Source organism: Orycteropus afer, unplaced genomic scaffold (genome assembly GCF_000298275.1).
Source record: "Orycteropus afer afer isolate SDZICR_OR568_19922 unplaced genomic scaffold, OryAfe1.0 scaffold00684, whole genome shotgun sequence".
In the NCBI taxonomy this organism is placed as follows: domain Eukaryota; kingdom Metazoa; phylum Chordata; class Mammalia; order Tubulidentata; family Orycteropodidae; genus Orycteropus; species Orycteropus afer.
Genome location: NW_006922271.1, coordinates 498,519 through 524,581, shown reverse-complemented (window position 1 = coordinate 524,581; position 26,063 = coordinate 498,519). Strand labels below are relative to the sequence as shown.

Genomic DNA, 26,063 nt, shown 5'->3' with positions numbered 1-26,063 from the left:
AGTGATACTGCCTCAGAAACCCAAGGAGGGGTCGCTATGAGTCGGGTCTGACTCGATGGCACACAACAACAACAACATAATACCTGAAAGGTTTGTAGGTCTAACTCTTGCTCATGGATTTTTTAAAAAATGTGTTTTATGATTTTTGCATCAGCTCCTCTTCCTTGGATATGTATCTGTAGTTTGTAGTTTTTAAGTTTGGGTTGAAGAAAAATTCTTTCAAATATAATTTACATTTCTGTATTATATGTAGCAGGGAATAAGAGTTATACAGTGTATGCCTATAAAAGGCTATTTCTTCAAACTGTTGCAAGGTGATAATGGTATTTCAACTAGTTATCAGCAAGTGACAATACATTCCACCACAAATATACTCTTGTTCTTCTAGCTTTTAGGCTATATGAAAAATACTGGGTGCTTCAAAGTATAGGATAAGAGAAGGAACACACTATACCTGTGTCATAGAGGAACTGAAGATTTGCCTGTTCATTCTTAAAATATTCTTTTCAGGTCATTTGTTTACTAAAGGAGGCCCAATTTCACTCAAATGCTTTGAGAACTGTGTTTAAATAAACTCAAATGAAAAGAGAAAAAAAAATTACATTTATTTCACATATGCCCCTGGGTGACAAAAACACAATTATTGTAATGGAAAATTATCCTCAAGATCCAAAGAAGACAAGAAATACAGTATGGTATTGCTTTACTGAATGTCTGGATTTTATTTCCTCTACCTGGCGCTCCTCTTTGGGGAATCTTGCCATTTGGGAAAACATAGGGAACATCATGCACTTCTGCAAGTTTGCAAAGGAAAAACTAGCAGAGGATGGTTTCGATCCATCGACCTCTGGGTTATGGGCCCAGCACGCTTCCGCTGCGCCACTCTGTTGGGTGCTTGCTTGGTTGTTCTGTATATCTCTTAATGTAGACTCCTGGTTATTTTATTTGGTCAGCATTGAATGTATAATATCCAGTGTTAACAAAAGAAACAAAATAACTAGGAATCTACCTTAAAAGTATTTCCTTTCCTCTCTCTCCATTAATCTCCTCTATTCCTCATCTTGTATCTTGGGCCTGCTCCACATTTCCTTCTTAAAATTGTTGCTTAAATACAATTTCTAAGATGTCTGCATCTGTCCAACTTAAGAAAACCGAAGCTCTGAAATTCTCAGGAACTTGGCACTCAATTAGTTAGTTCTCAAATACTGATTTCTAGAAATGGATTTAGAACTCAGATTTTTCCGGCACCTCCCACAGTACACGTACTCATTCTACAGTTGAAATGCCTTGGTTCTTCCAGGGAAGGCAGAGGACTGGCAGGGGCACTTAACCGTCCTGTGGCCCTGCCTCTGGCCATGCTGGAATGACCAAGAACAGACTAAAGATGCTCTAAAATTTATAGAAAACTTGAACACCTAAACATCAAAAAGACAAACAACCCAATTTATAACTGAGCTGAGGACCTAGACACTTCACCAAAGGTGGCCACAGACACATGAATAAATGCTCATGACCATTAGCTGTTTAACAAATGTAAATCAAAACAACAATGAGATATCATCTCACCGGAAAATAACAAATGCTCGTGAGGGTGTGCAGAGATTGGAACTCTCATGAACTGCTGGTGGGACTGTAAAATGGTCCAACAACTGTGGAAAATGGTATGGCACTTTCTTAAAAAAGTTGGAAATAGAAACACCATTTCATCTAGCAATCCCACTGGAGCAATTTCAGTGGTGAAAACCCCTCTTTAGGTTTCCAAGGCAGTATCACTACTGAAGTAGATTGCCCCATCTTCCTTCTGAGGAGTGGCTGGTAGGTTTGAACCACTAGTCTTCTGGTTAGCAGTCAAGTGCCTTAGGCACTGAGCTACCAGAACTCCCAGCAATCCCACTACTAGGCATATATCCTAAAGAACTTAGAGCTGAATAGATATATGCACACCCATGTTCATCGGAGCACTACTTCCAATAGCAAAGAGATGGAAACTACCTAAGTGCCCATCGACGAATGAATGGATGAACAAACTATGGTAAATACACACAATAGAATGCTGTTGTTGTTATGTGCGTCAAGTCAGACCCGACTCATAGGGTCTCCTTCTTGGGTTTCCGAGGTTTAGATGACTACAGAAGTATATTACCCAACCTTCCTTCCGAGGAGTGGCTGGTGAGTTTGAACTGCCAGCCTTCTTGCTGGCAGTCAGGTGCCTTAGGCACTTTGCTACCAGAGCTCCCTAATAGAATACTATGCAACAGTAAATAATGAAAATCCACAAAACACATTGTTAACATAGATGACTTTGTAGGATATTATGCTGAATGACATAAGTCAATCACAAAAGGACAAATATTGTATATAAAAAGTTAAGGACACTTCTTAGCCATAACCAAACACCTTGAGGGAGTGGCTCACTGGGCCTGCAGGCTCAGGACCATAGTTGCAGAGGGCATCAAAGTCAATTGGCATAACATAGTCCACAAAGACATTGTTCTACTACTGTGGTGGGTAGCTGGGGTTTTAAAAGCTTGAGAACGGCCACCTAAGTTGCATCTATTAGCCTCTCATTGTCCAGAGAAAAGAAGAATGAAAAAAAAAATAAAAGATACAAGGAAACAATTAGTCTAAGGGACTAGTGATCTCTGTGAACCTCTGCCTCCGAGACCCTGAGACCAGAAGACTACATGGTACCCAGCTACTATTGCCAACCATCTGAAATGGATCACAATAGGAGATCTTGGATAGAGTGGAAGAAAAATGTTGAACAAGTCTCAAAATAGTTTTTCAAAAGATCAGGCTTAATGGTCTGATTGAGACTGGTGGAACCTGGAGACTATGACCCTTAGTAACCCTCCAAGCCTGGAATTGAACTTACTGTGAAGCTGAACTTTCAGCCAAACAACAGACAGCCCCATGAGGTGAACAATAACACCAGGGAGGCATGCACTAGTTGGAACAATCAAACATAAGAAAGATTTAAAATGTAGCATTTGCCCAGGGATAAAGCTCAGAAGGCAGGAACGGACAGGAAAGAAGGACAAAGGGAAATGGTAACCATGGGGCGGAAGTGAGAAGAACGCTCTTCCATTGTGGGGATTGCAATCAGTGTCACAAAGTGAAATGTGTATGAATTGTGGAATGGAAAAATCTATTTACTCTGTAAACTTTCACCCAAATCACAATTAAAAGTTCAAAAGAAAAAGTGAAGATGGAACAGAAAAGGAAAAGTAAATCCTTCTGAGAATCATCCTTCAGGAAGGCTGAGAGAGATGTGGAGAGTATACACTGACATATGGGAGGTTCGGTGCTGTTTCCCCTGCACAATGGAACTTGCTTCACAAGACTGTAGAGGTGATTTGTCTCTATTTACAAGACTGCTTGAGACGAGGGGAGAAGAAGGAGAAAGAGAGAGAGAGGGAGGGAGGAAAAGAGAGTGAGAGAGAAAGATAGGTAACCCCTTGACCACTTGGTCTATGGACATCAGAGCAGAAAACAGGCTAAAATCACTTTCTAGTTATTCCTGAGGACAGGTTTTTGTCAGCGAGTCTTAGTTTTTCCAGACAAAGAATAAGGCAGAATTATTTTAAAGCTTTTCCATCACGTCATTTCTTAGGCAATGCCCTTTCCCTTAGCTTTCCTTCTGGTTCCTCTCACCAACTGTGCCTTTTTTCAACTGCCTGCGAGGGATTGTCCGGAGAGCATCCTTGAAAATTCCAGAGATCTGGAATGGATTCACCTTATTCTGAGCCCAACTTCCCTCGCCATTCTCCCTGCAGTAAACACTAAGCAATAGCACCCTTAGAAGATCCTAATAATCTCTGAAATCATGATTATAACTATCACATCTTGGGAATCCCAGTCATTTTTATATAGTGAATTAAAAACAGTAGCTCAAGGTCTGTGCTCTGGCTAGCTCAGTTGGTAGTACATTAGCTTTTCAATCTGAAGGCCCAGGGTTCAAGGCCCTGGTCGGGTGATGTCTACCAGTTTTATTTCAGTTAGGATTATAACATTCTATTGTTTCTGAAGTTGGAATACATTCCACCCAAAGCCAATAAAGGCACTACCCTCATTTATTATCCTCTCCCAGTGTTACTGAACAACTCCTTAAGTTTGCAAGGGAAATAGAAAAAGAGCTTCTTGTAAAAATAATCAACCAATGACAGAATTACTGGGAAGTTAACCCTTTAAACATTTCCTTGGAGTGGTTCATTAACCTAGGGGTGGGAGGAGAAATTCGGGAGATCCTCATTAGAACGGAAGATCTTTGAGAGTAAGGATCTTTTTGCATCTTCTGTCTCTAGAGCAGATCCATAAAGACTTATGGACATGGAATGTGGCCATTGTTCTGGCAAGTTGCCCTGCTCTTTGGCCATGACCCAACAGAATTTTTAATATTAGAAGTATCTATGAAGGGAATAAATAACTTGTAGATTAAAAAAAAAAAAAAAAAAAAAATCCTAATGGCAAAATCTGGAACCAGTACCAATACATAATATGCATTTCAGATCTTTCTCCAGATCTGCGCTAGCTCTCCTGTCCTATGTTCTAATAAAGTCCAAAGAATTCTAGAGCAAAGCCATGCCACCACTTGAAAAGCAGCTCTGGGTATGCTACTGGGCCCTGGTAAAGATGGATCATATGACTACAAGAAATTAAATGGTCATCTAGCCAGGGATACCCATCATCAGCTGGATGTGTTCAGGCACAGTTATAAGGTCAGAAATCTATTGCACAGTCAACAAGATACATACATCTGGGATAAGAAACAAGCAGGGCCATGAGACACAACTAAGCTGCATAAGCATATGGGCCAGACCATCATGCCAATCACAGCTTGGGCCCCAATTCTTCTCCTTCAATTCAAAACGATCACTTCAGGTGAGTCCTTATAATGAGTAGATGCTGGAAGAAAAAGTCCAAGATTAATTCACAGGTGGGTCAGCTTGGTATGTGAGTAAAAGCCAAAGAACAGTCTTTTAGAGCACTGCAGCCCCACACTATAGCCCTGAATGACAATGGGGAGAGGAAGTTCTCCAAATTCATAGAGCTTGTCTTAGTTTCCTAGGGCTGCCATTAAGAAAAAAAAAAAAAAAAAAATCTCTAATATGTGACTTTAAAGAACAGAAATGCATCCCCATCAGCAGAGCTATTCTCTCTTTGTCAGCTCTAGGGAAGAGCCGCCTTTGTCTCTTTCAACTTCTGGCAGTGTCCAGGCATTTACTGGCATTCCTTGCCTCATAGACAGATCTTCACATGCAGTATTCCTCTGTGTGTGCCTCTCTTTGTTTTTTACTGAGTTGGGGAGGGTCACTGGGTTGTGCAAATGGTTAAGTATGTGGCTACTAACCAAAAGGCTAGTGGTTCAAACCCACCCAGAGGCACCTGGTAAGAAAGGCCATAAATCTATGGAGTGTAGTTCTACTCTGCACACATGGGGTTGCCACGAGTCAGAATTGACTCAACTGCAACTGGTTTGGTTTTATTGGTTTCTACTGAGGGGATTAGGACCCACCCTACTCTGGCATGATGTTGTTAACTTAACTAATAACATCTGCAAAGGAAAACCCTATTTTCCCAAACAAGGTCCCATTCACAGGCACAGGGTTTAGGACTTCAACATATTCTTCTAACCCACCAGCTGCCCAGTGGGAGAAAAAAGCAGCAATCTACTTCTGTAAAGATTGACAGCCCTGGGAAATCCTATGGGGATTGCTAAGAGTTGGAATCCATTTGATAGCAGTGGATTTTTTTTTTTTTTTTTTGGTTCTACATTAATAAACAAGTCTGTTGAATCAAGATAATCCCCACTTTTATGTCATAACAATCCTGTTATGGACTGAACTGTGTATTGAATGTACTGATATGTATTGAATATATATTGAAGTCCTGGGACCTCTACCTATTGTTGTGATCCTGATTAAAAATAGGGTTTTTCTTTTGTTATATTAATGACATCATACCAGAACAGGGTATGTCCTAAACCTGATCACATATGAGTTATAAAAAGAGCAGAATAGACAAAGACACCCACACAGGGCGGAGATGGATGCTATCTGAGAAGGAGGCAGATATACCTAGAAGCCCCGGAATTCCAAGGATTGCCGGTTACTAGAAACTGAAATAGACAATAAGGCCTCTCCCTCGAGCCACATCATGAATTTGGACTTCTAGTCTTCTGAACTGTGAGAAAATTAATTTCTGTTCTTTAAAGTTACCCACTAGTTGTGGTCACACAGTGGAAATAGGGTGGGCACCTTTCTAATTAATAGTTGGATGTCAAGACTGATGACATTGTATGCTTGCCAAGAGAATATAAAAATATTTATTGCTCACATATTGAAGTTTTTCTACAGAGAGTAGATCAGGCATTTAAGTGCTCTGTTTGATTTGATTGAAGGTAGAGGAGAGTGGCCCTGAGTTTTATTGTGGTTAGTGACCAGGGTGAGGATTTCTTGCACAGACAGAACGTCTATGGTTTGAACTTCCTGCTATGGCCAAAGGGAGGGAGGGAGCCTACGAACTTTCTTGCCCCACATGTGAGGCAAGAAGAAAGAGGTAGTTGTGGGCTTGAAAGCTGCCAGCAGTCGAAAATAAAAAATGAAGTCATGCTTTTTATTACAATGTTATTAACGTACACAGCATGTTGTTATTTGAAAAAAAATTGGTTATTTAATTGTGCATGTCTAATTAAGCCACAAGGAGCCCCAGTGGTACAATGGTTAAACACTGGGCCGCTGACTGGGCTTCAGACCCACCAACCAGCCCACTCAGGAGAAGAAAAGACCTAGACATCTGCTCCAATTGAGATTTCACCCTAGGAAACGCTAAGGAGGCAGTTCTCCTCTCTCCTATATGGCCTCTATGAGTCAGAATTGACTCAACAGCACACACCAACAACAATTAAGCCACATGTAGATCAGGTAAAGGAAAGTAGCACATTTAGTCAGAACCTGTATGTATAGTTAGACAGCTTGAGGACAAAATTCTTTAGGAAACTGTTAATCCATTTACAGATGAACACAGTCTCTTTCCATCAGTCTATCCTCATCCTGGGCTGAGAAGAGAAACCACACTCAAATTGGTGAGGGTTGCTCATCTTAATACTTGTAATTCATACTATCAGTTCCAGAATGCTAGAGAGAGTTAGCTAGAAATATAGAAAAATCATTCAAATAATATGAGAAATAACCAAATAACATCTGGGAAACTACAGCATTATTATTATTACTAATGCTATTATTATTATTATTGCTGAGAGTAGACTGTAGACACTTAAACTTATATTAGACATTAGAGAATACTAGAACTGATGGAAAGCTATGTAAGTGGAGTACTGAGTGGAAATGTGTAAAGGGTGAGGGAGTTGTAGTAGTTTCAAAGAGAAGGCATTTTTCTTAGACTGCAAGAAGTCTCTTTCACCCACATACTAGTGCCTTCCCAATAATGTCATTTGGTTTAACATAAATTAAAATTCCTAAGAACTTAAACCCATGCTTTCAGAACTCAGTTACTAATAGATTATGCCCTTAAACAGTCAAATACCACATTACAGGGGGCATGACTTTTGGTCTTTTTTATACCATCTCTTAATACCAGTAAAGTGATTTCCACAATATCCACTTTGACAAGGCAATTGCCTGAGTGTGTGTTGGGGGGGAAGCTTGAGAATGTTAAATCTAGGAAGGGGAGAAAAACCTGAATTTAACTTTCCCAGGCCACAGACAACTCATGAAAACTTAAACTTGAGTTCCAGCTCTCTATAGCTATCACCCTTGCAATGCTTACAGCCATGCTCTCATATCCATCCCATTCTCTGGCCAGAGCTTGTTAGTAGACAATATTTATAGAGGAAAGAAACTCAGGAGAGTCTTGGGATGTGGGGCTAGAGGAGATGAGTGAAAACAGTAGGAAAGTAAATCAGAAAGAAGGAAAAGACTGGACTTCACCAGGTCTGGTGGTGTAGTGAGGAAGGAAGATGGGACGATCTACTTCTGTAAAGATTTACAGCAATGGAAACCCAATGGGGTCGCTATGAGTCTGATTCGACTCCATGGCAGTGAGTTTAGCTTTTTGTTTTGTTGGTGTAGTGGTTATGGTATTGGGCTGAAAACCAAAAGGTTGGCGTTTTGAACCCACCACCTCCTTAGTGGGAGAAAAAAGCAGCAGTCTACGTCCGTTAATATTGAGAGCCCTGGGAAATCCTATGGGGATCGCTGAGTCGGAATCCAATCAATAGCAGTGGGTTTTGGGGTTGGGTTTTTTGTTTGGTTTGGTTTGGTTTGGTTTGGTTCTGTAGTGATAAATAAGTTTGTTGAATCAAGAAGGTTATTTATGCTAGTCCCTCCACCACAAGCAGAGTGGCGCAGCGGAAGCGTGCTGGGCCCATAACCCAGAGGTCGATGGATCGAAACCATCCTCTGCTAGGAATATGTTTTTTTCCTCGGTAGCACAAGTCATGGTGTCTCCATTTCCCCAGTGGTGAGATTACCCGGGACAGTGCATTAGGTCTTTTTAGTCTTCTGCGTCGGGTTTCTACTTCACTGCTCTCTTCTCTCTTCAGCCAAGGTGCTCAAAAATGTCTCATGAACGATTGATTGGCCGCCAATACTATTTCCCCAACCGCCTGTTCTTGAATGGAATGGAACTCAAAACGAAATGTGTGCATACACTTTAGAGGAGGACAAAGATGAATGTGGATTGTCCGAGTGGTAGCGGGCTGTGAATTATCAACCACTTTGCCCTTGTAGAAGAGAAAGACCTGGTTTAAGTGGCAAATGAGAAGTAACAGGGACCCGAGCTCAGAAAACAGCAGAAGAGAAGAGGGCAAAGGAGAAGCGACTGGAGAGAGGATTGGCGAAAAAGGAAAAGCGCCAGAGAAAGAGGATTCTGAGGGAGGTGGTCTTTTCTGACTGAAGAAACACTTGGGAGTGGGCGTCACTCCCCTCCCCACCTCCCGGCCCTAAAACACCAACCAGGAAATCCCAATTTTTACCTAAGTCCGGGGGGGCGGGGGTAATCCTTGGTGGTGTGTGTGTGTGTGTGTGTGCAACAGAATTAAACCCTTTGTCTTGAGCTGTAAATTATAAACTTCATTTTCTTCCCCTCTCTTAACTGTTTTGCGGTTTCTTCTAAATTGGATACATTCTGTTCTCCTTAACTTCATAAAAGAACCTACGTGTCCTGCTCTTCTCTCCTCTCCTTAAGTATATGCCATCTCCCAAGGCTTCTCTGCTGTACCCAACTACCCCTTTCTGTAAGCATAGATTGCTCTTGAATGGATTCACTCTTTTCTGAGCCAGATTTCCATCTTTATTTCCCGTAACTGACTAATAAATATGCAGTGTAGAGGTTATTTCCTCAGAGATAAAAGATTCAGGAGGAGTTCTGGTGGCGTAGTGCCTAAGGCATCTACCTTCTAATCAGAAGGGGGCAATCTACTTCCATAGTGATGTTGTTGTTGTTGTTGTTATGTGCCGTCGAGTCGGCCGCCTCGGAAACCCACGGTAGGGTCGCTATGAGTCGGATCCGACTTGAGGGCAGTGAGTTTGGTTTGGTTTTGGTAAAAGGTTCCGGGGCCAGTTCGAGGCCTCGAGTGATTCAGCCACACTTTGGGAAGATCCTAAAAGTCCCTGAAGCCGTCGAGTCAAACCCGACTCATAGCGACCCCTCCTTGGGTTTCCGAGGCAGTTATCACTACGGAAGTAGGATTGCCCAACCTTCCTTCAGAGGAGTGGCTGGTGGGTTTAAACCGCCAGCCCTCTGGTTAGCAGGCAAGTGTCTTAGCCACTATGCTACCAGAGCTCCCGAAATAATCCCTACCATTTTAATTTTTTTAATATTATTAAGATTGCTTAAGCTGCTGCTGTATTCCTCTGTGACTATTTTGCTGTTATTTAGATCTTCCAAACAAACCAAAATACCAAATTCACTGCCGCCAAGTCAGATCCGACTTCTAGCAACTACTACAAAAGTAGATTGCCCGCTCTTCCTTTCTCTGTGTGACTGGTGGACTTGAACTGCCTGCCTACCGAATAGCAGTCAAGTGCTTTAACCACTACACCAGCAGAGCTCAACAGTAGTTACAAAACTTAACTGCACTGTAATCATTGGGCTGTTACCTGCAGGTGCAGGACACCCTGTGACAGCCTCTATTCAAGCAACAGAAATCATTCGTCAGAGCAACGCGCAGGACCGGAAGAGAGCCCATCAGCTTCCAAATAAGGATTACTTTCGGGGCCCGGAAGAGGAATGTCATCCAACTGCCAAAAAAGAGACCCAAACCCTAACTGGCTGGTTGTGCAACATCTGCATTTTGCCCCCATCTGGGTGTAAAGCAAAGAATCCAGCTCAGCTAGCGTGCTTTGTCTCACACGGCTGATCTCCACTGCTCAGCGCTGCTTTGAAGGCTTGCTTTTAAAAATCTGTCTCTCCGAGCAATTCTTTCTCGGTAGAAGAGCCCACCAGAAGGCTCACTGTCCCATCTTGTGACAGTTTAATCCAGAGAACAGCACACTGTTGATCTTTTATTACACTTTTCTGTTGAGAGGCTACTTCACAGTTTCAGGTTGGGCACTTCTAGATACAGAGGATTCTTGCTGCCTGCTGGAGGATTTCTGAGGTCCAGTTTAAGCTTGTGTGTGGGTGGGTGTGTGTGTGGGGGGGGGGACTACAACTTTTTAGGTATGTTTCTTTGATAGAAATCCTTCCACCCTTCTCCTGTGGAAACAGGGCATTTTAGAAATGAGAGAAAAAATTATGACGTAATGCAATCTTTTTCTGCACACACAGTATCCATCTGGTGAAAATTTTGACGTTTTGTCCAATAACCATTTAAAGTCTTAACAAAAGTGCATCATATTGCACACAGAAAAATAAAATGCACAGAAGTTCGTTTTCAAAGTTTGTATAAAAAAACCCAGGGGAAGGAGAGCTAAATGGATAATGAATACAAACTTTTGTGAACTGGGATCTGGTCTAAGATCTGGGAAACCAAACGGACAATGCTATTGTTCACAGAGAGTTTATATTCTAGTAGGGTGCACCCAAACTACCCTACTCGCTAGAATAATGAGCAACCTCACATCAGTCACAGTCACAGAATTTAAATACGAATTACACACGAGCAATTGGATCACAGATGTTTATGTTGTTCATACCCACCCCACCCCACCCCACCCCACCCCACGTTAAAACCAAATGTGGTTCGGTTTGTTTTTCAAACGTCCTTCAAAAGGCTATGAAGCGCCTGAACAGGGACTTGAACCCTGGACCCTCAGATTAAAAGTCTGATGCTCTACCGACTGAGCTACCCAGGCTCCCTGAAGTAAGATGCCTTTGACCACTAATAAGAGCTAGTAGAATCCTTGGCTTCAAGCACTACTTTGGTCTTCCAAAATTTTGGCTGAATAATCTAGGTCTCGGTGTCCTGAATAATTTATCACTAAACAGATTACTTAACCTCCACCCTGTACATTCATTAAAAGTTGACTCAAGCTAATAACTGCAAAGAGAATGAAAGATTATTCTACAGTCAATTGTTGCTGAAGAGGGATCGTTGGCCTGGCCTGAGAGTTCCTCGAAGACCGCGCTTACTCCTTAGATCTGTTTGAAGAGCGGATGAGCACGCTTCCTCACCAGCCTATCGGGGAGCAGGAAAGAGATGACCACTTTAAGAACTGGCATGATTGGGTACTTATTAATTAAGTAACAGCAGGAGAAATCCTCGGGAGAATCAAAATGTCAAATAAGATGAAGATTATCACTATGACACAAAGCAGGAGGATCATCTTTGGTTGCATCTTCGATAGTGCATCCTGCATTTTCAGATGTGGGATATCTGAGGCCTTTAGGGCTAGGAAAAACAATCCATGTCCTTTAAAAAATTTCCCCTCCACATTTGATCTTCTGCCCCAACTCATTCAAAGGCAGGAATAACCTGGCTGTTGAGGACATCGTCTTCATGGTTACTTCAGTGTCCATTGGTTCTTGCGACACTTGTTGAGCACCTATAGACAGAGATCTAGAGGACAAAATATGGAAGCAAAGGCGGCAGAAGAGGAAAAGTCAGAGCCTTGTTCTACGAGGAACTGTAACAGCCCTGTCTAATACAGGGCTACTTATTTTTGAGCCAATAATTCGTCTGACATTTAAGACACTATTTATTGTTTTTTTCTGCGTATGAAGACAAATATCTCCTTGACCAAATATGAAGAAACAATGTATAAAAGTCATACGTTTTTCATGGTGCTAAGTATTACAAAACTGTGTATGTGTGTCACTTTAAAAAATATAGATTACACACAGAATATTGAGAATTAAAAATAATATGACAAATATATACCTAGTGGGATGACATTTATGTATGACTAAATGTCTATCAGAGGTCATTTTGACTTGACCTAAAAAACAAATCATCACATCTATATGATTGGATTAATAAGTTCTATTTTTGTTTTCCCACTTTCTAAGTAACTTATGAAACAGATATTCTCGTTCTATCTCTGAACTTCACGCTATTTTAGGTGTCTTTTTCTTACAGTCAAGGTCATTGATGAGATACAAATCGGAGATGGAAGAAATGATAGGATGGGATATCAGATGAGTCTTAGGGTAGAGTAATAAAAGTGAGGCTGGGGTAGAGTAATAAAAGTGAGGCTGGCAGGTCTGTGGAAGGAGTTGAGTGCAGTGGAGGAGGAGTTGAGAGGAAGCATTGGCTGAAGTCCATTTAAGTCAGAAAACGTGTTCCATCCCATGCATTCCAGTTGCAACCCGAATCTCATTGGTTGTTGATTACTTGCATTGACTTTGCGACACTAAGGCTCTGTCGTGTCAGGATGGCCGAGTGGTCTAAGGCGCCAGACTCAAGCTTGTGCTTCCCAGCATTGGGACTTCTGGTCTCCAGATGGAGTCGTGGGTTCAAATCCCACTCCTGACATGGTTCGTCTTTTTATACATTCCTGCCATGTTTGAGCAAAAATTTTACTTTGGAGTCCATAACATGCGAGGTTCCTCCCCGGCTCCGCAACTCCTCTCATTGACCACTGACGACCACTGTCTTGGGTCATATCACCAACTTTTGTTACCCCCCCTTTTACCCCTGCCAATTCCCTCTGATTTTCTTCCTGGAGCATCGCCCATATTTTACCTTCCCGTCTTCCACCCCCAGCTGGTATTTCAACCCTTTCTGGCCCTTTTTTTTCTATAAAAATCACATGTATCAATGGAGTAATGGCAATGGTAATATCGTAGTCTTAAAACCCAGGTCTTAAATACAGATTAAAAGAGAGCTCTAAATTCTAATTTCACTATTTAACTGTTCTGTGAGGTTAGTAGGAGGCCTAGTGGCTCAGTGGTTGAAACATTCAGCTGCAAAGCAGTTTGAACCCACCAGCAGCTCCACGGGAGAAAGACGTGGCAGTCTGCTTCTGTAAAGATTTACAGCCTTGGAAACCTATAGGTCAGTTCTGCTCTGTCCTACAGGGTCCGTATGAGTCGGAATCTACTGTTGGCAATGAGTCTTAGTTTTTGGTGAGTGGTATAGGTATTTTGAACATTCTTCTCACTTCTCCTGTGTGTCCCTCTCTCCCCTTTTCCTTCGTCTGGTCCTCATTATTTTCTTTACCTGCTGGTCCTCTCCTTTCCTTCCTTGCATACCTTCAACTCATCACTTTTCTCTGCTGGCCTATGGATACAGGGACGTGATGTATTTTATGGCATGTGGTGGGAAAGATGTGAAAGACAGAATGACAGTGGTTCACCCCCCAAGGGACATTTGGTAATGTCTGGAGATATTTCTGGTTGTCACAACTGGGGTGCAGTGTTACCGGCAACTAGTTGGTAGATGCCGGGGATGCTGCTATCCTACCCTGCAACTAAGAATTATCTGGCCTAAAATGGTGAGAAACCTGCACTAGAAGGAACACTTTGCTTTATAATCACTACTGAGTAATAAGTGGTATATTTGATTCCTGTTGCTGTTGTAACAAATTTTCACAAACTTGGTGCCTTAGAACAACACAAGTTCTCTTGCAGTTCTAGAGATCAGAAGTCTAAAATCCAGGCCCTGGCAGGGCTGCATTCCTTCTGGAGGCTTTAGGGGGACAATCTATTTCCTTGTGTTAGCCAGCTTCTAGACACCTCCGATTTTGATGCTGCTGATTGGTCTAGTTGTGAGGATTTTTGTTTTCTTTATGTTGAGATGTAATCCATACTGCAGACCGTAGTCTTCAATCTTCATCAGTAAGTGTTTCAAGTCATCCTTGCTTTCAGCGAGCAAAGTTGTGTCATCTGCATATCATAGGTTGTTAATGAGTCTTCCTCCAATCCTGATGCTATGTTCTTCTTCATATAGTCCAGCTTCTCAGATTATTTGTTCAGCATACGAGTTGAATAAGTGTGGTGAAAGGGTACAACCCTGACACACTACTTTCCTGATTTTAAACCATGCAGTATCCCCTTGTCCTGTTTGGACCACAGCCTTCTGGTCAATGTTCTGGTTCCTGATGAGCACAATCAAGTGTTCTGGAATTGCCATTCTTCTCAATGTTATCATTAATTTGTTATGATCCACATAGTCGAATGCTTTCGCATAGTCAATTAAACACAAGTAAACATCTTTCAAGTATTCTTTGCTTTCAGCCAAAATCCATCTGACATCAGCAATAATATCCCTTGTTCTACATCCTCTTCTGAATCGAGCTTGCATTTCTGCAAGTTCTCTGTCAATATTCAGCTGCAATCATTTTTTAATTATCTTCAGTAAGATTTTACTTGCATGTGATATTAATGATATTGTTAGATAATTTCCACATTTTGTAGGATCATCTTTCTTTGGAATGGGTACAAATATGGATCTTTTCCAGTCATTTGGCCAAGTATCTGTTTTCTGAATTTTTTGGCATAGACAACAAGTGAGTGTCTCCAGCACAGCATCCATTTGTTGAAGCATCTTAATGGGTACTCCATCAATTCCTGGAGCCTTGTTTTTTACAAATTCCTTCAGTGCAGCTTTGACCTCATCCTTCAATATCTTGATTCTTGATCATACGCCACCTCCTGAAATGGATGAACATCGACCAGTTCTTTTTGGTACAGTAACTCTGTCTATTCCTTCCATCTTTTTTTGATGTTTCCTTCATTCAATATTTTGCCCATAGAATCTCTCAATATTGCAACTCGAGGCTTGTACTTTTTCTTCGGTTCTTTCAGTTTGACAAATGCCAAGCATGTTCTTCCCTTTTGGTTTTCTAACTCTATGTCTTTGCATATTTTATCATAATAATTGACTTTGTCTTCTGGAGCTGCTCTTTGAAATCTTGTGTTCAGCTCTTTTATCTTGTCATTTCTTCCATTTGCTTTAGCTCCTCTCCAAGGGCAAGTTTCACAGTCTCTTCTGACATCCATGTTGGTCTTTTCTTCCTTTCCTGTCTTTTTAATGACATTTTGATTGAAGTTTGTTAAAGATTGAAATTGTTAAAGATTGCATATTACTTGGCCCCACAATCAACACCAATGAAAGCAACAGTCAAGACAGATGACGTATTGCACTGGGCAAATCTGCTGCAAAAGATCTCTTTCAAGTGTTGAAGAGTGAGGATGTCTCCTTGAAGATTAAGGTGTGCCTGAGCCAAGTCATGGTATTTTCAATTGCCTCATATGGTGCGGTGTAGTAAATTACTTAGTGTGGCTTTTCTACCCATAAGTCTTTGTAAACTCCAAGGTGGGAATTGCTATTAGCAACTGAGGAGATCCTGATTTTAAAGTCGCCCACCTGGAGTATTTCTGTTGGGCGTGGCACAATACAATGTTCTGGGAGGTTCTCACTCTCTCTCACGTGCTTAGAGTTCTGATGCTGTGATTGGCTAGTTTGACCACCCTTCCAGGCGCAAAAGGAGGCCTCCTGGAGGCAGAACGCTCTCTCTGACTGCTGGTGGAGGAAGACGTGCTGCCGAAAGAGACACGCACCCCTGAAAGAGACACGTGCTGCTGGGAAAGAGCCGCAAGAGACACGCATCACTGAGTGAGACACTGAGGGACCAGCACTGCTGGAAAAGAGACTGTGAGAGACTGTTGGCCGAGGGACGGTGGGCTGGGAGAGAGACTGAGCATTTTTCTTGAACTTGAGTTGTAGCCTGGTGCTTCCCTAATAAACCCCATAATCTGTGAGTTCTGTGTGGCCACTGCAGTGAATTATCGAACCCAGGAGAGAGGTGGTGGGTGCCTTGGGAGGAACGGTTGGTGAAAGGGCTGGAGGGAGGCAGCATGTCTGGCCTTGCAGTAATAGGCCTTGGATTACTGCTGGTAATCCTGCCTTCCCCTTGTAGGGTTAGAGGAGGTCAGAACATGTGGCCTCCTTGTCGTTTTTGCATATGGATATGAAAGATGGACAACAAATAAGGAAGAACAAAGAAGAGTTGATGCTTTTGAGTTGTGGTGTTGGTGAAGAATGCTGAAAGTACCAGGGACTGCCAGAAGAATGAACAAATCTGTCCTGGAAGAAGTGCAGCCAGAATGCTCCTTGGAAGTGAGAATGACCAGACTTTGTCTCACCTACTTTGGTCATGTTGTCAAGGATCATTCCTTGGAGAAGGATATTGTGTTAGGTTGGGCTCTCTAGAGAAATAAAACCAGTAAATATTATTTATATAGAGAGAGAAAGAGAAATTTATCTTAGGAAAATGGCTCACACACTTATAGAAGCTGGCAAGTCCCAAGTTCTTGGGTCAAATATCAAGCTGGAGGCTTTTCTTGACTCATGCAGTTGCAGGGGCTGACAAATTCAAGGTTGGCAGGCAGTATACTGGCTGTTGACTCCACCAAATGATGAATCCAAGATCTCCAGGCTGAATGGTGGATTGTTTGCTCATGGACAGTTGTAGGTAGCACAGCAGAATCCCAATCCACAGAACAGTGTCTCTTTTCCCAGGATGTCCATAAATATACTGGAAGCAGGCCACATCCCTAGGGAAACTCCCTTTCAATGGATTGGCTGCTCAAAACACACATATCTGATCCCATCATGGAAAAAAACCACATCACAATTGCTTAAATCACACAGAATTGTGGTCCAGCCAAGTTTAACACACAGCTCCAATTATTACAGATATGATGCTTGGTAAAGTGGAGGGTCAATGAAAAAGGGGAAGGTCTTCAACAAGATGGATTGACATGGTGGCTGCAACAATGGACTCAGATGTGGCAAGGATTGTGAGGCTGGCCCAGAACCAGGCAGTGTTTTGTTCTGTTGTTCATGGGGTCACTATAGGTCAGAGCTGACGCGATTGTACCTAACAGTAACAACACAGAGACCACCTGCATCCCATGACTCATGACCTTTTCATCTTCAAAGTGCATCACTCCAACTTCTGGTTCCATCATCACATCTCTTTCTCTGTCTTTTGCCCCTCTTTCTTCCTTCTTATAAGGACCCTTGTGATTATATTGGGCCTACCTATGTAATTCAAGATAATCTCCTCATCTCAAAATCCTTACCCACACCTTCAAAGTCTCTTTTTACTATATAAGGTAACATACTCACAGTGTCTTTGGGATTAAGATGTGTACATCTTTGGCGGACCCTTATTCAGCCTACCACAAGTGGCTAAGTCTATCTTTGCTACCCTGGTGCAGGTGAGAGTTTTTTATGCATCTATCACTCTTCTTACCAGTACTTATTAGTTTTACCATTACTCCTCTAGTTAATAGCTTTCATAGGCTTTTGTTTCCTATGGAAGACAGTCCAAATATAAGCCACAATTAGCTAGCAGTTGTTTAAGGCTACCTATTTCATGTGTGGGTGATCACCTGGAAGTGTTGTTTGTTTATTATTGCTTCCAAAAACCAAACTCACTGTTATAGAATGGATTCGACCCCTCCTTGGGTTTCAAGGCAATATCACTACAGAAGTAGATCACCCAATCTTCCTTCCTTGGAGTGGCTGGTGGTTCCAGCCTTCTGGTTAGCAGTCAAATGTCTTAAGCACTACACCACCAGAACTCCCTATTGTTGCTTGCTTAATTTAATTTTGTTGTTGCTATTTCTCTGATAGAACACTTAGGATGTTACTTTAAAACAATGTATAAAAATCAAAACCATGAAGACCTGTGAGTTTCAATTCAGGCACTTTTACTTAATAGCTGCCTTTTGTTTCAGATTATTTATGTCTCCAATTCTTATTTATTTATTTGTAAAATGAGGATAACAATTCTTACCTTGAAGTCTTGGAGAGAATAACCAAAACTAAAAACCAAACTCACTGCCAGAGAGTCAATTCCAACTCACAGCGACCCTCATTGAGTTTCCAAGGCAGTAAATCATCTTCCTTCTGCAGAGCAGCTGGTGGGTTTAAACTACCAACTTCTGGTTAGCAGTCAAATGCCTTAGGCACTATGGCACCAGAGAGTCTTTGGAGAGCGTAAAGGGATCATGAATATGATAAATCGCTTTCAAACCATATACCACAAAGCATGTGCTCACCAAATTATTAGCCTTCATATTTCCATTTACTCTGTCATTCAAGGCACCCAATGGTTTGCTTCAAGACCACTTTCCAAATTCATCTTCCTATGTATTTAGCAGGAGCTCTGGTGGCCTAGTGCCTGCATTTAACATTTCCTGGGTATTGGAAAATCTATTCGAATCCCTCCCCACTAGCATAATATATTTATTACAATTTCTGCTCCCCTAATATTTCAAAATTATTAAACCCAACTATTTTGTATGTTCCATAATGGAACATAAAAAAATTGTTCCAAAAGTGCATAATTGCATGTTCTATTATCTTGGTGTTCCAGTCAGAAATTATCTTTCCTTCTTTTGTTCCCCAAGAACATGTTATTGTTTTCAATCTTATGTACCCAAAAAGCAGCAATAGATTGATTCAAACTGAATCAATAAACATGGCATTCCCAGACATTTAATTGATAAGGAAGATGGTAAAACCCTTGCCTTCAGTTTAACCAGTTGTAAAATGGAAGTATTAAATGTTGTCACGGGTGACAGTTTTCTATTATTTTTCCCTTACCTTAATTTACCATTGTTCTAATAGGTCCTTTTTTTGTATGCAAGGTGTATGAAGACAGATACACTTTTAAGGTATACTTTTAAGAGGAAAACTATGAATCTCATGAAAATATAAAATGAACAAGTACAAAATCTTTTATTTTGTTTATTAATTAGTATGGGTAAAAATATGATGTTAAAACCAGTTCAAAGAGCATCTGAGAATCTAGATATTTGTAGAAAAGGATGAGAGATTGCTGGGTTAGATATAAACCTGGTTAATAACCTGTAGGACCATAAACCATAACATTTGGGATAATCTGTTCCATTAGACAATAATATACAATGTACATATCTATCAGACAAAAAATCTACAAGTTAATCTTGCCCCTATAGAGTTGTAAAATAACCTAGTTAGCAGAAAATCAAGCCCACAACTGCAGCAAAAGGACAATAAATGCTGTCTTTCGCTTGTTTCTAATTTTTCTGACCAGTATCTTTTTTTTTCTGATGTATAAGTTTATTTGAGGCAGAGGTGATCATTTCTTTAGAATTGTAAATTATAATTATATAATTAAAATTTATGTTTATAATTATAAATTTATAATCTCACTTATAATTTACCTTTATCAAACCATCCTGGAGCGCATTAATTCCATCATATGAATATGAATTACATTATACTATGAGTCAGTAAGAGAAAACACAAGCCAAAAACCTTCTAGTCTCTAAATTTCAAGTCAAATATCAATTTTCTTAAATTTAGATAATAAAATAAAACGTGTTTCAAATAACAGCAAACACTATATACGCTTGTGATGATACACAATAGTCAACTTTAAACCTCATATTTTCCAGATTTTAGCTAAAATAACCCTCACTAGTTTCTTAGATTTTTGTCAGTCTTGTTTTGAGGCTATTTTTCCATATTTGGCCTAGCAAAAATACTCTATTAAAATACATTAATATTTCATTTTGAGAATAAGGTACAGATGGTTTTCTAACTCTTAGGGACATGAATTCCTGCGAACACGGAGGAGTGCCCTAGTTATCCCTGAGGTGGGTAGTTTCAACAAGATCATTTTTCCTGTAGGGCCAAAAAAACAAAACCAAATTCATTGTCATCAAGTTGATTCCCACAGAGTGAGTTTCCGAAGAAGGGGAGAAAGACTGTTCCATCTACTTTTTGTGCAGCGGCTGGAGGACTTGAACCGCCAACCTTCCGGTTAACAAACAAATGCCTTAAGCTCTGCACCACCACAGCATCTTTCTCAAAACGCATCCCTCAAACCTCTTCTAAACAGGAAAAGACCGTAGTCGGCAGGATTCGAACCTGCGCGGGGAAACCCCAATGGATTTCTAGTCCATCGCCTTAACCACTCGGCCACGACTACACTTTGTAGTGGTGGTGGCGCAGTCATTAAGACATTCGATTGCTAACCAGAAAGTCGGCGCTTCAAACCCACCAGCCTTTCTGCGGGAAAAAGATGAGGCCGTCTTCTTCCCTAAAGATTTATAGCCTTGGAAACCCTATGGGGCAGTTCTACTCTAACACTATGAGGCAGAATCCATTCCATGGCAAAGTGGGGTCAAGGTCTGTGATTTAATCTTCCTAACAGCTTCCAGAATAGAAACTGGGTTACTTTGTCTCTAAATCCTTTTCTCTCAGTGCTCAAGAATGCACTGCTTTCCTGACCCCGCCACAAAAGCTCCTCCCAAAATAAAGCCGTCGCCTTGGAGATTTCCGTAGACTCCTCTGTGCCGAGCCCAGAAGAAGTTGTATCAGACACACAGAGGGATAAATCCCATAACCATCATCTTCCGCCTTTGGGGACCATAGTGCTTTCTCTTTTCACCCAGAAAGATTTCTCCTTTGAAATACAGCTGGAAGTCCTTCACTTTGTTGGTCTTGATCTGTTAATTCACCACTGCGTAGAGAGGGACACCAGCCTGTCCAAATCGGGCCTCAGGGAAGACAGGTCTGCAGCCTCCTCTCGACTGAAGAAGCAGCCTGGCCTCTGCACAGCCATAATCACAGCTGCACGCTTTTCCCAGAGCTCCTTTGCTTTGAAAGTCCTGGGTTCCTTCTCTAGCGTTTTCAGTTCTAGGTACTCTAGATACTCCAGGAATGCTTTCTGTGCCACAGCAGACCCTGCTTCGCGGACGTCACGTGCCTCGCGGGGCCTTCTCTCTGCTCCTGCTCCGGCTCCCGTCCCACCTTATTTTGTACCGGGCACCCTGCGAGAGGGACAGAAATCTCCTGGGCCAGGGGTCCCAAAGGCGGGCCCCACGCCTGCGCAGCCCGCGCGCCTCCACGCCACGCCCACGTGACCCCTCTTCCAAATCTTGCTTCCCTCACCACCTACTTATTCCCTTTAATTTGAGGTGTCAGTTGTTTACAGGCAGGGGAGCAATAGAAGTTGGTGCTTTCGGTTACATGGACGCCCATTTTTCCTCCTTATTCTTGGACTCTCCTGACTGTATAATTCCGTGAACTGATAATCTTCTGTATAATATGGGTTCACAGAGTTGGACACATATTAGGTTTCTGGTTACCTGTGAGCCATCACTCCGACTCTTGGGTTTGAGCCACAGTGTAGTTCCTACAGCAACTCTTGCTGTCAATATAAATTACTGACGACTGAAACCAAGAAGGTGTGGAGAGAAAAACTGGGGAAGAAACATTTGAATGGATTGTTGTTGTGTGCAGTCGAGTCGGGCCCGACTCATAGCGACCCCTCCTTGAGTTTCCGAGGAGGTATCACTACGGAAGTAGATTGCCCCATCTTCCTTCTGAGGAGTGGCTGGTGGGTTTGAACTGCCAGCCTTCTGGTTAGCAGTCAAGTGCCTTAGCCACTATGCTACCAGAGCTCCCGTTTGAATGGATAGTGACCAGAAATCGATCTGAATATGCAAGAAGCCTTATTTCAATCAAGCTGAATAAAACAAAGAAAACCACACTTAGGCATATATGGTAGCCAGTCCCCAGTGATCCCTGCTCCTGGTATTCAAGTCCTTGTGTAGTCCCATCCGCATGGTACCAGGTTTTTCCCATTCTGGCCCATCTTTTAGAAAAGACATGAACAGTTTTCTGCTCCATGCTATCTTTTTAAGGACATCCGTATAGGAAGAAGCTTTGAAAGATACAGAGTCTCCTTATGAAGATTTTTTTACTGTCTTGAATAATAAACAATGTCTTTCACTGTGGTTAAATGCTTGTTGTTGTGGTTGTTGTTATGTGCCGTTGAGTCGACCCCCGACTCATAGAGACCCCTCCTTGGGTTTCCGAGGCAGTATCACTACGGAAGTAGGATTGCCCAACCTTCCTTCCGAGGCAGATTTTTTGTTGTTGTTAGGTGCTGTTGAGTCAACTCGGACTCATAGCCATCCTATGTAAACAGAATGAAACACTGCCTAGTCTTGTGTCAGCCTCACAATCCTTGTTATACCCGATCCCATCGTTGCAGCCACTGTGTCAATCCATCTCATTGAAGGCCTTCCCTTTTGTCGCTGACCCTCGTCTTTACCAAGCACAGTATCCTTCTCCAGGGAATGGTCCCTTCTGACAACATGACCAAAGCAGGTGAGACAAAGTCTGGCCATTCTCACTTCCAAGGAGCATTCTGACTGCATACAATTCCTGCAGGACAGATTTGTAAATTCTTTTGGTAGTCCATGGTACTTTCATTATTCCTCAGCAACACCACAACTCAAAAGCATCAACTCTTCTTCAGTTTTCCTTATTCATTGTCCAGCTCACACATACATATGGGACAATTGAAAATACCATGGCTTGGGTTAGGCTCACCTTAGTCTTCAAAGAGACATCTTTGCTCTTCAGCACTTGAAAGAAGTCTTCTGAAGCAGTGTAATACGTCATCTGTTGTCTTAACTGCTGCTTCCATTGGCTTTGATTGTGGAACCAAGTAATATGAAATATTTGACAACTTAAATCTTTTCTCCATTTATCATGATGCTGCTTATTGGCCCAGTTGTGAGGATATTTAGCAAACACTTACATAAAATTTGAGCTTCCTGATCTTGGAGTTCTTTTCCTACAATAAACCCTGCTACATGTGCAGGCATTGCGTGGTCTTCATTGCACCACCTATGGGAAATGGTGCTTGGGAACCAATACAATTGATGTTACTCTGGGTAATAACTATTGCAGTGAATAATAAAATGTACTCTGTCTCTCGTTCTTTTGCAAGTATCCACAAACTTGTGGCAGACTAATGTCTCAGCATACAGGTAGAGTAAGATCTCAGATCCTTCCGTTTTTGACAATGGCATGTAATTTCCAAATCTAAGTCATAAAAGACATTGAACCTTCTGCTTTGCTCTCTCTTTCTTGAATTGCTTACTGTGATAGTTGGAGCTGTGTGTCAACTTGGCTGGCCCACAATTTAGGGTGATTTAAGCAATTGTGATGTGGGTTTTTCCCATGATGGGATGAGGTGTATATGTTTTGAGCAGCCAATCAGTGGAAAGGGAGTTTCCCTAGGAGTGTGGCCTGCTTCCAGTATATTTATGGACATCCTGGGAAAAGAGACAGTCTTCTGTGGATTGGGATTTCGTTGTGCTGCCTACAACTGTCCATGAGCAAACAATCCACCATTCAGCCTGGAGATCTTGGATTTGTCATTTGTTGGAGTCTACAGCCGGTGTACTGGCCTGCCAACCTTGAGCTTCTCAGCCCCTGCAGCTGCATGAGTTAGGAAAAGCCTCCAGCTTGACATTTGATCCAAGAACTTTAGACTTGTCAGCTTCTATAAGTGTGTGAGCCATTTTCCTAAAATAAATTTCTCTTTCTCTCTCTCTATATAAGCTTTACTGGTTTTGTTTCTCTAGAGAACCCAGTCTAACGCATTTGGTACTGACAGTGGGTCTAGAGAGACAAAATCATAAGGATGGGCTTCCTAAATTGGTTCTCCAATTTGATTAATTGTAAAGACACTAGTGACCCTGCCTCAGTTAGTAAAGAGGGCCCCCTAATCCATGGCATGAGGTGGCAACATTAATATGCAAAATAGCACCACCAATAGGTCAAGTACTTCTGAGAAGTGAAACTCTGGGTGATCATATACTTGATACTTTTCTGCAATTTTGTCAGCATGAGAACTATAAGGAAACTGGTTGGTTGGTCCTACTCACACTAGACAAAGTGGTGAATGAGCGAGATGAGCTCAGAGCTGCTGAGTCACGGCTTAAGCGCTACATAAAAGACCTCAATGTTTCCAGTTGTGCTCTGAAAGAAAGTCTTATTTCCTTCTAGTAACAGAGCTGATATTGCTGAAAAATAAACCCAGTCTTATTGTAAGGGTGGCTGAATTACAATGCCAATTAAATTACCGACTCAGAATGGTGTCTGAAGTTAAAGTGAGGGCATTGATTGGGAAAAAATGGGATCCAGAAACCTGGAATGGGGACATATGGGCAGATAGTCAGGAAGATCAGGTTATGAAGGCTGTAAATTCTGTCGAACCTCTCACATCTGAAGAGGTTACTGTAAAACCATTATCCCCTCCACCTCTGTTTGATGGGGTTAACCCAATTGTTCCTGCTGGGTCATTGCCTGAGGCAGAGACTATGAAGACATTGCTGAATGTTCTCAAGAACTGCCCCAACCACCCATTGCTGCTGCTAGACCTATAACTAAAGTTAAGTCCAAGCAAGCCCGAAAAGGTGAAATCCAAAGTGTGACTGAAAAGACCTACTTGATTTTGCTAACATGTGCAGACAGAAATCTAGAGAATATGTATGGGAATGGCTACTGAGGGTGTGGGATAATGGTGCAAGGAATGTAACATTGGATCAGTCTGAGTTTATTGATTTAGGCCTACTAAGTACAGATTCTTCTTTCAGTGTTTCAGCTCAAGAGGTTAAGAAAGGATCTAATAGTTTATTTGGTTGGCTTACTGAAGCATGGATTATACAATTGATGTCTCTCTGGGTAATACTATTGCAGTGAATAATAAAATGTACTCTGTCTCTCATTCTTTTGCAAGTATCCACAAACTTGTGGCAGACTAACTTCTTAGCATACAAGTAGAGTAAGATCACAGATCCTTCAGTTTTTGACAATGGCATGTGATTTCCAAAACTAACTCATAAAAGACATTGCAGGAAGGTGTCTACCTTAAGGTGGCCTACCTTAAGTCAAGTTAAAGTACCAGACCTGCCTTGGTATAATGTAGAAGAAGGTACTCAGAGACTTAGGGAAATTGGCTTGTTAGAATGGATTTTTCAGATTAGACCCCTAGAGCCAGAAATGGAGAGTCCAAAAGACATACCTTTCACCAGTACCGTGAGGAATAAATTCATGAAGGGAGCTCCAGCATCCTCAAAGACGGCTGTGATTGCTATTTTATGTAAACCAGATTTGGGAGTGGGAACTGCCCTAATTTAACTAAGACACTTAACTACGATGGGGCTGATTGGACCCTGTGGTAGTAGAGGCCAAGTGGCAGCAATCAATCAACAAAGGCAAGGTGGGCATGGTTACTACAATAGACAACAGAGTTGGAACAGTTATCAGAATAGTCTGACTCATGCATGCAGAATTATGGCATTGGCTACTTGCGCATAGTGTTTCTAGTACTGAAATACATGGCAAACCGACTATTTACTTGATCTGTACAGACAGAAGAATTCTAGGTCCTGTGAACAGCAGTCTAAATTAAATAGCCAGAATACAGAGTCATGGCCTCTCAATCAGTTCCCAGACTTGAATCAGTTTACAGACCTTGAATGAAGGGGAGGCTGGGTCCCTTTGAGGAAGGACCCAACGACATTGCCAAAAATCTATAATGTCAATCTTTCTCCCAGCCTTCCCCAAAGGGATCTGAGGCCTTTTACAAGAGTGACTGTTCAGAATTCCCAGGTGTATAGTAGAGCTGACAAGGGACAAAGATGTGGTCACGGCTTGGTCACAGCCCACTACTCAGAGGGACCTAGTAGTTCAACCTGTGGGCTTGGGACCATAGTCGCAGAGGACATCAAGCTCAATTAGCATAACATACTATATAAAACATTGTTCCACCTCCTACTTTGGCGAGTAG

The 26,063-nt window shown here is 41.8% G+C and overlaps 1 protein-coding gene and 4 non-coding genes across 5 annotated transcripts in view; 2 read left to right on the top strand and 3 right to left on the bottom strand.

Annotated features, from left to right (window-relative positions):
- Positions 1–26,063, bottom strand: part of LOC103210983 — a 652,718-nt gene that overhangs the window by 209,732 nt on the left and 416,923 nt on the right. The gene's annotated exons all lie outside the window — the stretch shown is intronic.
- TRNAM-CAU lies at positions 8,355–8,426 on the top strand. The gene has a single exon. It is a non-coding gene; the product is annotated as a tRNA-Met (tRNA).
- On the bottom strand, positions 11,246–11,318 carry TRNAK-UUU. Its single transcript has one exon. It is a non-coding gene; the product is annotated as a tRNA-Lys (tRNA).
- On the top strand, positions 12,831–12,937 carry TRNAL-CAA. The gene is made up of 2 exons: positions 12,831–12,868; positions 12,892–12,937. It is a non-coding gene; the product is annotated as a tRNA-Leu (tRNA).
- On the bottom strand, positions 20,315–20,396 carry TRNAS-AGA. The gene has a single exon. It is a non-coding gene; the product is annotated as a tRNA-Ser (tRNA).